The sequence below is a fragment of the Fukomys damarensis genome, unplaced genomic scaffold, assembly GCF_012274545.1.
Source record: "Fukomys damarensis isolate Sample0158 unplaced genomic scaffold, DMR_v1.0_HiC HiC_scaffold_38, whole genome shotgun sequence".
NCBI lineage: Eukaryota > Metazoa > Chordata > Mammalia > Rodentia > Bathyergidae > Fukomys > Fukomys damarensis.
Window position 1 is genome coordinate 16649804 of NW_022900950.1, and position 8248 is coordinate 16658051.

Consider the following 8248-nt stretch of genomic DNA (forward strand, 5'->3'; position numbering starts at 1 on the left):
ACTATTTACTATGATTTCATGCTCAATATCGTGAAATGGAGTGAGAAAGCACCTTCTCATTCCTCGGACAAAATATCTGCCCTAAGCAATTTTTTCAAAGAAAGGTTTATTTTGACTCTCAGTTTCACAGGTTTCACTCAGTGGTCACCTGGCTCTAAAGCAGAACCATTAAGGCCAAGAGACATGGCAGAGGAAAGCTGCTTACCTCAAGACAGCTAGGAGGAAGAGTGTACAGAAACAGAACTAGAGCCAGGCGTGGTGGCACACATCTGTTATCCCAGGACTCAGGAGGCCGAGGCAAGAGGATCTCCACGAGTTCCAGGCCAGCCTGAGCAACATAGTGAGACCCTGTCTCAAAACAAAACAACAACAACAAAACTCAAGAAAACACAAAAAAAGGAATAGAGCTACAAAAATTTATGACCCCAGTGACCTCTAAGGAGACCCCACCTCCTAAGAGCCTATTCATTTAGGAACTCATCAATCCACTGATGAGGTTAGTGCCCTCAATAAATGAGTGTTGGGGTATATACTTCATATTTAAATCATATCAGAAGCTACCTTTCTGATGTTGAAGCACTTAACCTGAAACTTCAAATTACTGAACAAGAAGAAACAGCTTGTAGAGAGGAGTCTAGAGATCCTGACTCAGGGAATTACATCATTGGTTGCCTATGTTCCCCTTTTTATTGTAAAGTCACCAAGACATCAACACTTACTATAATGCTTATTTTTTTCTAAGGAGAAAGTTGTGTTTTGCTTCCATGCTAAATAACAAGGTATTATTTTTACTATATCTACATGGTTTCAAAAAGTTTATAGAAAATGGCCACTTGAACTAAGAGTTCTCATTACTCATTTGAAATGATGTATGAATATGTACCCTGATTTCAAAACATGTCAATGTTTTGTTTTAGTAAGAGAAGGAAAATGTTGATGTCTGACTAATTCAGGTGCATTGGTATTGCTTTTTGATTAACTATTGAAGCTTATAGTGAAATAAATTCTATGGACTAAAAATTTACCAACAAGCTGGGCTATAATTACAAGTACCAAATCTCAAAATACCTGGCAGGTTCCATGGCATCTTCTGGAAAAGAATCATCCTACTTGATGAAGAGCTATCCTTGGAGAAACCATGTCTTCTCGTAGATATAACTGATTATTTCAAAGTTGAGCAGCTGACCACAGACTAATTATTTTATTGTGTTGTATTGTTTATCCTGACAAAAACAAAGAGCTTGGCTAATCAAATTTTCAGTGTAATTCTAAGAAGTAGACGGGAAGACAATGGAAACAGAGAGAGTGAGGATCAGGTTAATATCTCACTGAGCCAGGAACGCTGCACTCATCTCTCCTGAGAAAACTCTGAGGCCTATTAGGGCTGGAATAATCCTCCCCCTCAATATGTGTAGAGATCTGGCCTTAGACGGATAAACTGTTCCTCTCAAACCTCTAAAGTCCTGACTCCATTGCCTCAGCCCCTAAAACATACAATCCAAAAACTAAAGTGTGGCCAATAAGGATGCACCAAATATCCTGACTCCACCCTGGCTCCACCCCTGCCTTACCCTATATAAGCCTGTGCATTTACTCAATAAAATGGAAGCGTTCCAGAAACCTCCCCAGACGGCACCTCCCAGTCCGGGCCCCTGAACCTTGTTCTGAGAGCGGGCTCAGGGATGAAACAACAAGAGACATAAAAAAATACTGCAAGTTCCACCTGACCTAGAGCCACTGCTAAGCCTTCATAGGAAATGTAACTGGAAAGTGATCAGGCTGAGTAGGCAGGATAGAATCAAGGATGCTGGAACCATCAGGTTCTGGGTTTGAGTCAACTCAATCACTTCATGGATGTGAAAAGTTGTACCTGGACTGCCGATGTAGCTCAGTGGTAGAACACTTGCATAACACACATGAAGCTTTGGGTTCAGTCCCCAAGACCACCATAAAAATTGATTAATCTCCCTAACAGTTTTTCTTGTGAATGTATGGGTTTAACAAACTTTATTTTGCAGTTGATGAGGTTCAGGATATTTTACATTAAGACATATACAACTATACCTGTCTTTTTGGGTCTGTACTCCTTTACAAAGGATCCCATGTCCCACATAAAATGTACTAAACAAATTTGTATATTTTACTCTTGTTAATTGGAGTTCTATCAAATTGTTCTCAGCCATTCAGATAAGGGAGTTTTTCATTTCCTAGAATTTCAGGCCACTGAAATGACTGAGATACCTTATTGGCTCTAAAGCCCACAGATAAGATCCTGTGGAAACAGATAAACACCTTAGAAAGGTAAGAATTCTTATTACTACTGAGACAAAATACGTGAGATGATTTAAAAGGTGGAAAGATTTATTTTTATTGATTTTGGTTTTAGAATTTCAGTCTATGGTTGGTTGGCTCCGTCGCTTTGGAAGTGTGGGGCAGAACATCATGGTGGGAGTGCCGGGGTATAGTTCAGTGGCACAGCAAGATCCTGATTTCCAGTTCAATCCCAATTACCAAGAAAAAGCAAAACAAAACAAAAAACAAACAACATCATGATGAGGAGTGCATGGCAGAGCAAAGCTGCTTACTTCATGGTGTCCAGGAAAAGACAGAGGGGTGGGAAGAGGGAGGGAGGGGGGAGGGCAGGAAGAGAAAGGAGAAGGAAAAGAGGAGGTGGAGAAAAAGGAGAAGAAGTAAAGAGAAGATAAAAGAGGAGAGGAGAGGAGGGGAGAGAAGAAAAAGAAGAGAGAGAGAGGGTTCCAATATCCCTTGGTGCCCAGGGGTTTAATTTCTTTTTCAATAGGCCTACATCTTAAGATTCCACGTCCCAGTAGTTCCATAGGATGGCAACAGAGCCTTCAACACATAATCTTGGATGGACAATTTAGATTCAAATCATAACACTTAACAAGTTCAGCTGTGACAATCTGTCTGTAGTGCCTATTTGAGAAAGGAAGGTTTCTTCTTTTCCAAATCCAAATTAGCAGAAGAGTCATTGAATCTCCTTTTGGCCTTCTGATTAAATCTGATTTGGAGTATCCGATAGCTCTTGATCTTTTCCCTCCCAGGAATAGCCAATTCTTTCCTGATTGTCTTGTTTTATGTTTAACATTTTGCTCATCTTGTGTCTCACAGGGCCTCATGAGTTGTTGGTTTGGCATGTGCACTGAGCCAGCTTCAGGTTGGCGGTCCCAAGAAGTTGTGCAGCCAGACCTGTAGGTTGCATCCCATCTGCAGCTAACTCTTAATGACAATTAACAGCTTTTGAGGGCGAGGGTGTTGCATATCTATCTTTTCTACCCTTGGAAAAGCTTCTCGATCTCAAGAAGCCTTTATCTTTTCAATTTTTCTTTAAAGTACATCTCTTGCAGTCTTGGTTATAAAAGATCTATTGGGATGGGGACTTGGCTCAGTGGTTCCATGGCCTGCCTTTTATGCTCAAGGACCCAAGTTCAATCTCCAATACCAAAACCAAACAACCACCCCCCCAAACACACATACACACAAAAACAAAAGAATTATTATTGTCTGTTCTGATTCAGTTAAATAGCTATGTTGAAACCTAGTCAGGAGGTTTGAGAATTGTGTGTGTGTGTGTGTGTGTGTGTGTGTAATATGGTCAGAAATTGGCTTAGCTGAAAACTGACACACACATACACATATGTGTGCATGCATGTGCACACACACACACACCCAATGCCATTTAAAACTTTTCTTTCTGTTGGATCCACACTTTCTTATGGGAACAGCTGAAAGCTTCACCAGTCCCAGCTAACCATACAGTAACTCTGCTTCTTCCTTCTAGCTGGAACTTCAGTAGGGTTCCTGGGATCTGAAGACTCTTTGACAGGTTTGGGGTGCTCTCCAGTAACTCTGCACATGCACCCCTAACATTGGCTTCCTCCGCCTGTGTTCCTTCAGCTTCCTGCTCCCCTTCCATACTGTGTCCCATGAGCAGCACTGACTTCGGAGTAAACTCACTTTCGTCGCAGAAACCTGTAGATTTGTCGTAGCTAAAGAAATGTACGATTCTTCTTTGGTACTGCATAGTTGTGCAAGGAAAATTAAATGTCTAGATCCTTTTAGGTTTCAGCATTGTCTTTTCATGGTGCTAGTGCTGTTAGAAGCAATGGAGTTGAGGGAGTCTCTTTTCCTCCATTTACGTCTGCTTTCAGTGTCTGAAGAGGGGTAGAAAATAAAATAACAAAACCTAGAAGAAAGCACAGCCATGTTAGATTTCCTAACCTGACCTTCCAGTCACCTCTAGCTTACTCCCACCTCATACTGTAGACAGCGAAACTGATTAGATATCTTATAAACAGACAGGGTGGGCCCTTCCAGGAATCAATAAGAAATGCAAGCAAGACGCATTCAGTAAAGGTCAGCATTATAAAAAAGTACACTTATGTACTTCCCTTAGAGATAAATGACAGTGACTGATGTTCTAAGTATCAGTCACCTTGGCTGGGGACCAAAACCTTCCCATTCCTTCTGGGGAAAACCTCCTTTGTTTCATGCATGCTTGCTTGCTGGCTGTGTGACTAGCTTCCCCATTTGATCCCCATTTAATATTACATAAGTGACTATAATCTTATTGGTTGATTTCAGTTTTGTCTACCTTGTGCTTTCCCACTGGATCGATATTACCTAAGTGATGATATTTGTAATCTTATTAGTTGACTGTAGTTTTGTCCTACCTTATACCCACTTCACCTCTTGGCTTTGCTCAATGAAACACCTTTAAAACGTAGCGTGGGCTGGCAACCCACTTCTGGTCCCCTTCTGTCTCCCTTGGACAGAAGATACATTTCTCTCAATAAATTCTTCCTCTTAACCTCTGTTATTCCTCTAATTCATTCTTTGATTTTAGAGAACATGAAATCACTGTTTTGGATATCTAGCAGGTTGGGACTTATATTTCCCTTGTTTGGATTATTTTACATTATTTGAATTACTTGGTATCCTGTATCAATTACAGATTGATAAATAATGTACTTCATGTCATAAATATAATTATGATCAGAGTGAATTCTGGGACAAGCAGGCATGTTGAGTGCCCCTAAGATGACTAAGCACCCTGTCAATCATTCATGCCAATCATACCCAGAGATGCAGGAGGAGGCACCTAAGCAGATGTGCCTTGCCTTTAAGTTCTGAAAGCCTATTTACACATACTCTGTCACTGTTGCTACTTTTGTGTGCTTTGGCAGTGCTCTTCTGTTACCCTGGCACTTTTCCCTGTCTGCACTATAGCTTTTGTTGGCATGAACTTGTTCTGAGTGTGAATGTGATCTTTAAGAAATCACTTACTATTGGGAGCACACTTGGCAATTCTTTCCTTTTTCTAAACAACAGCCTGGACTATTATTGCTTCGTTCCATGGCAACAGAGCTATTGATACTGTAAAATCAATGTTGAAGAGAGATAACTTCAGAGAAAGAATTGGACACCACTTTTAATTTCATTTCATTTTCAAGGATTTTTTTTCTTGTTCTTCCTTTCCCCCATCTTCCTTTTTTTGTCTTTTTTCCCCACTTTTATTTTTGAGTCATAACAAATCTTTATTCTTTTCTGCTTTGGAAATTTGGTCTTGTAGTCATTCACTACAAAATACCTCTGACTCAGGACACTAAAAATAAATAAATCTTGTCTTTTTTTTTTCCCTTTCTTTTGTCCGAGGCTTTTATTCTGCCATGGCACTTACAAACAGTCATTAATAACTGACTACACAGTCAAAACAATTCAAAAATATGTGGGGTAAAATAACTAATTAATATAGAATTATAATTCAAATCTTTCCTGAATTGAAAAAACAAAGTACAGTTAAAGTACATAAGTTTGAATTCAATAGGGAAAGATTGCTTTATGCATATCAGTGGGGGAAAAGTCCTCCAAAAGGAAATTTGAAAATAAGGAGAAATGTATTTGGAATACTTTTTCTTGTTTCATGATAATGCAACATCTTCTAGAATAAGTAAATGAGGTACACAGTAGTACTTTAAATATCAGCTGAATTTCTTATTTATTTTTCAAAGACTGGGTTTAAACTTTTGATATAAAGCAGATTTTTAATTTCCCATCTTTCAAAGATAATACTGAAAGGTCACTTTAGCTTTTAAAGTTTTCAGACATGAGTCACTGTACTGCCACTGTTTTACAGGCTTCAAAATCAAATATCCGGTCAGTATCGTTCATTTTGATTTGGCAAATGCATCATTTTTATGTATTGTTATGGAACTTATGAAAAGCTTTTTATAACTGGCTGCCATGTTTTAGTTAGATTCTCAGAATGCTGCATTTAATAGTTAAAAAGAACAATGCATACTTTAACGAAATACACCGTTTTGAATCTCTGAGCAAGATTCCTAAAAGATTTGGAAAGTTTCTCATCTTATAATTTCAGATTTAGCTATCAAAACTTACCTACTTCCTAATTACTAATGCTTACATCCAGGGAGATGAGGACTCTGAAGCTGACAACCTTGTTCCTCAGAAACACAGAGCATAGCCAAAGATACTGCATGCCATAGCAAGGTTCACCGGTCAATGAGGGTTGTGCAAAAAATACTTCTTTTACTTTCTCAAATGATCAAAAGCTGTGGAAACTTCTGTACCCAACGAGACAGGTCAGGCCCTTTGACTGAGAACCCAGCATGGTTGGACACTGACAAAGTGCTCAATACCTTAGGGAAGCTGCCAGTGCCCCACCCTCAGATTGAGGTCTGGTTCCAGCTGGGCCCAGTGGATATGGTCAGGCTGAAATTTAGCTATGGTTCAAAGGACCCTGAAGAAAACCTATACAGTGGAGATCTTGTGAGGCACAACAAAAAGCAAAATTAGTTTAGATTCATAACCAACAAGAAATCTCACTTCGGCCTCAAAACTTTCATTCAGAAATATTTATTTACTTTGGTACTGGGGATCACACTCGGGTCTTTGTGCTTGGGAGGCAGGAGGCCGAACCACTAAGCTAAATAACCGGCCCCAGAAATATTTATTGAACACTTACTATGTGTTTCAAAGCTATTTAACTCCAAGTTCCCAAATTTAGCACTTGATTCATTTTCCCACACAGAAACTAGATATAATCTTTTATGGCAAGTCAAAACTCAGTCATCAAAACAGTGTTCCTCCTCTAGAAAAGCTACTCTTAAACTTAGATTCATTTATTCTACTCCTTAAAATCTTCAAATCTTGCTATCACATTTTTTTTTCTTTTCTTTCCTCTTTTTGAGACACAGTCTCCTTAGTAGTTGAGGTTGGTCTTGACCTCACTATGTAGCCCAGGCTGGCCATGCACTAACGGCAATCCTCCTGCCTCAGCTTCCCAAGAGCTGGGATTATAGGTGTGCTCCACCACATCCTGCATCTTTTCTTTCTTTGCTACTTTCTAATTTTAAACCACACCCTTCCACTTAGGAACTGTTTATGTTGAAGGCTCACTCGAGTCATGAAGAAACATGGCGTCTACTTTAATTTTGTCAAAATTATAGTGTGTGCTTTTAATGGTTTAGAGCATCAGATGGCTTCCAAGAGAAGACCTCCTCGTAGAAAATTATAATAAATAAAAAGATAAATATGGATCATTCTTTAAGGATGCAACTGACCCTTAAAGCTCCTTCTGAGCACTCTGCACAACTTACAAATTATTAAAAACACTAAAAGGAGACTTGTGGCATGATTTACTGCTGTGATCCCAGCTTCTATTTGGTCGTTCTCTCCCAACTCCCTCAAGTCCAAGGTGATTTTCAAGCAAGGGACGACTCGGGACTAGTTTATCTTGGAAAGGGTAATAACTTCCTGGGCTTCTGCTACCAGCTACAAAGTAGGGCTTTCTCCACTGCTTTGAATAATGCTTATCTGAGACAAATTCCAACTTGCACTAGATTCGCTGCAGGCTGTGCATCCCCTCCCTTCTTGCACGTTAACGAACCCACTTTCTGATCCTCTATGGGTTCAAACCTCTGAAGCAAGCACGAATACAAAGATGCGCAATGCCAGTGTGGAAGTTTCCTGGGCGTCTGAGGGCAACTAAGAAATAGTGTTCGGAGTCAGGTTGATTTGGAGGAAGCGTCCAGCTGTGTCAAGGACCATCTCGTTTTGAATCTGAAGCGAGCAGCGAAGCTGGGCGCAAGGGAGGCACAGAACAGTTCAGGGAAGCAAGGTTTGAGGCCCCAGGCTGGACAACGGCGGGAAGGCTGGCCGCTTGCGGGGTGCAGGCGGTCGGGCTGGCGACTCCGGCTGCTCCGGG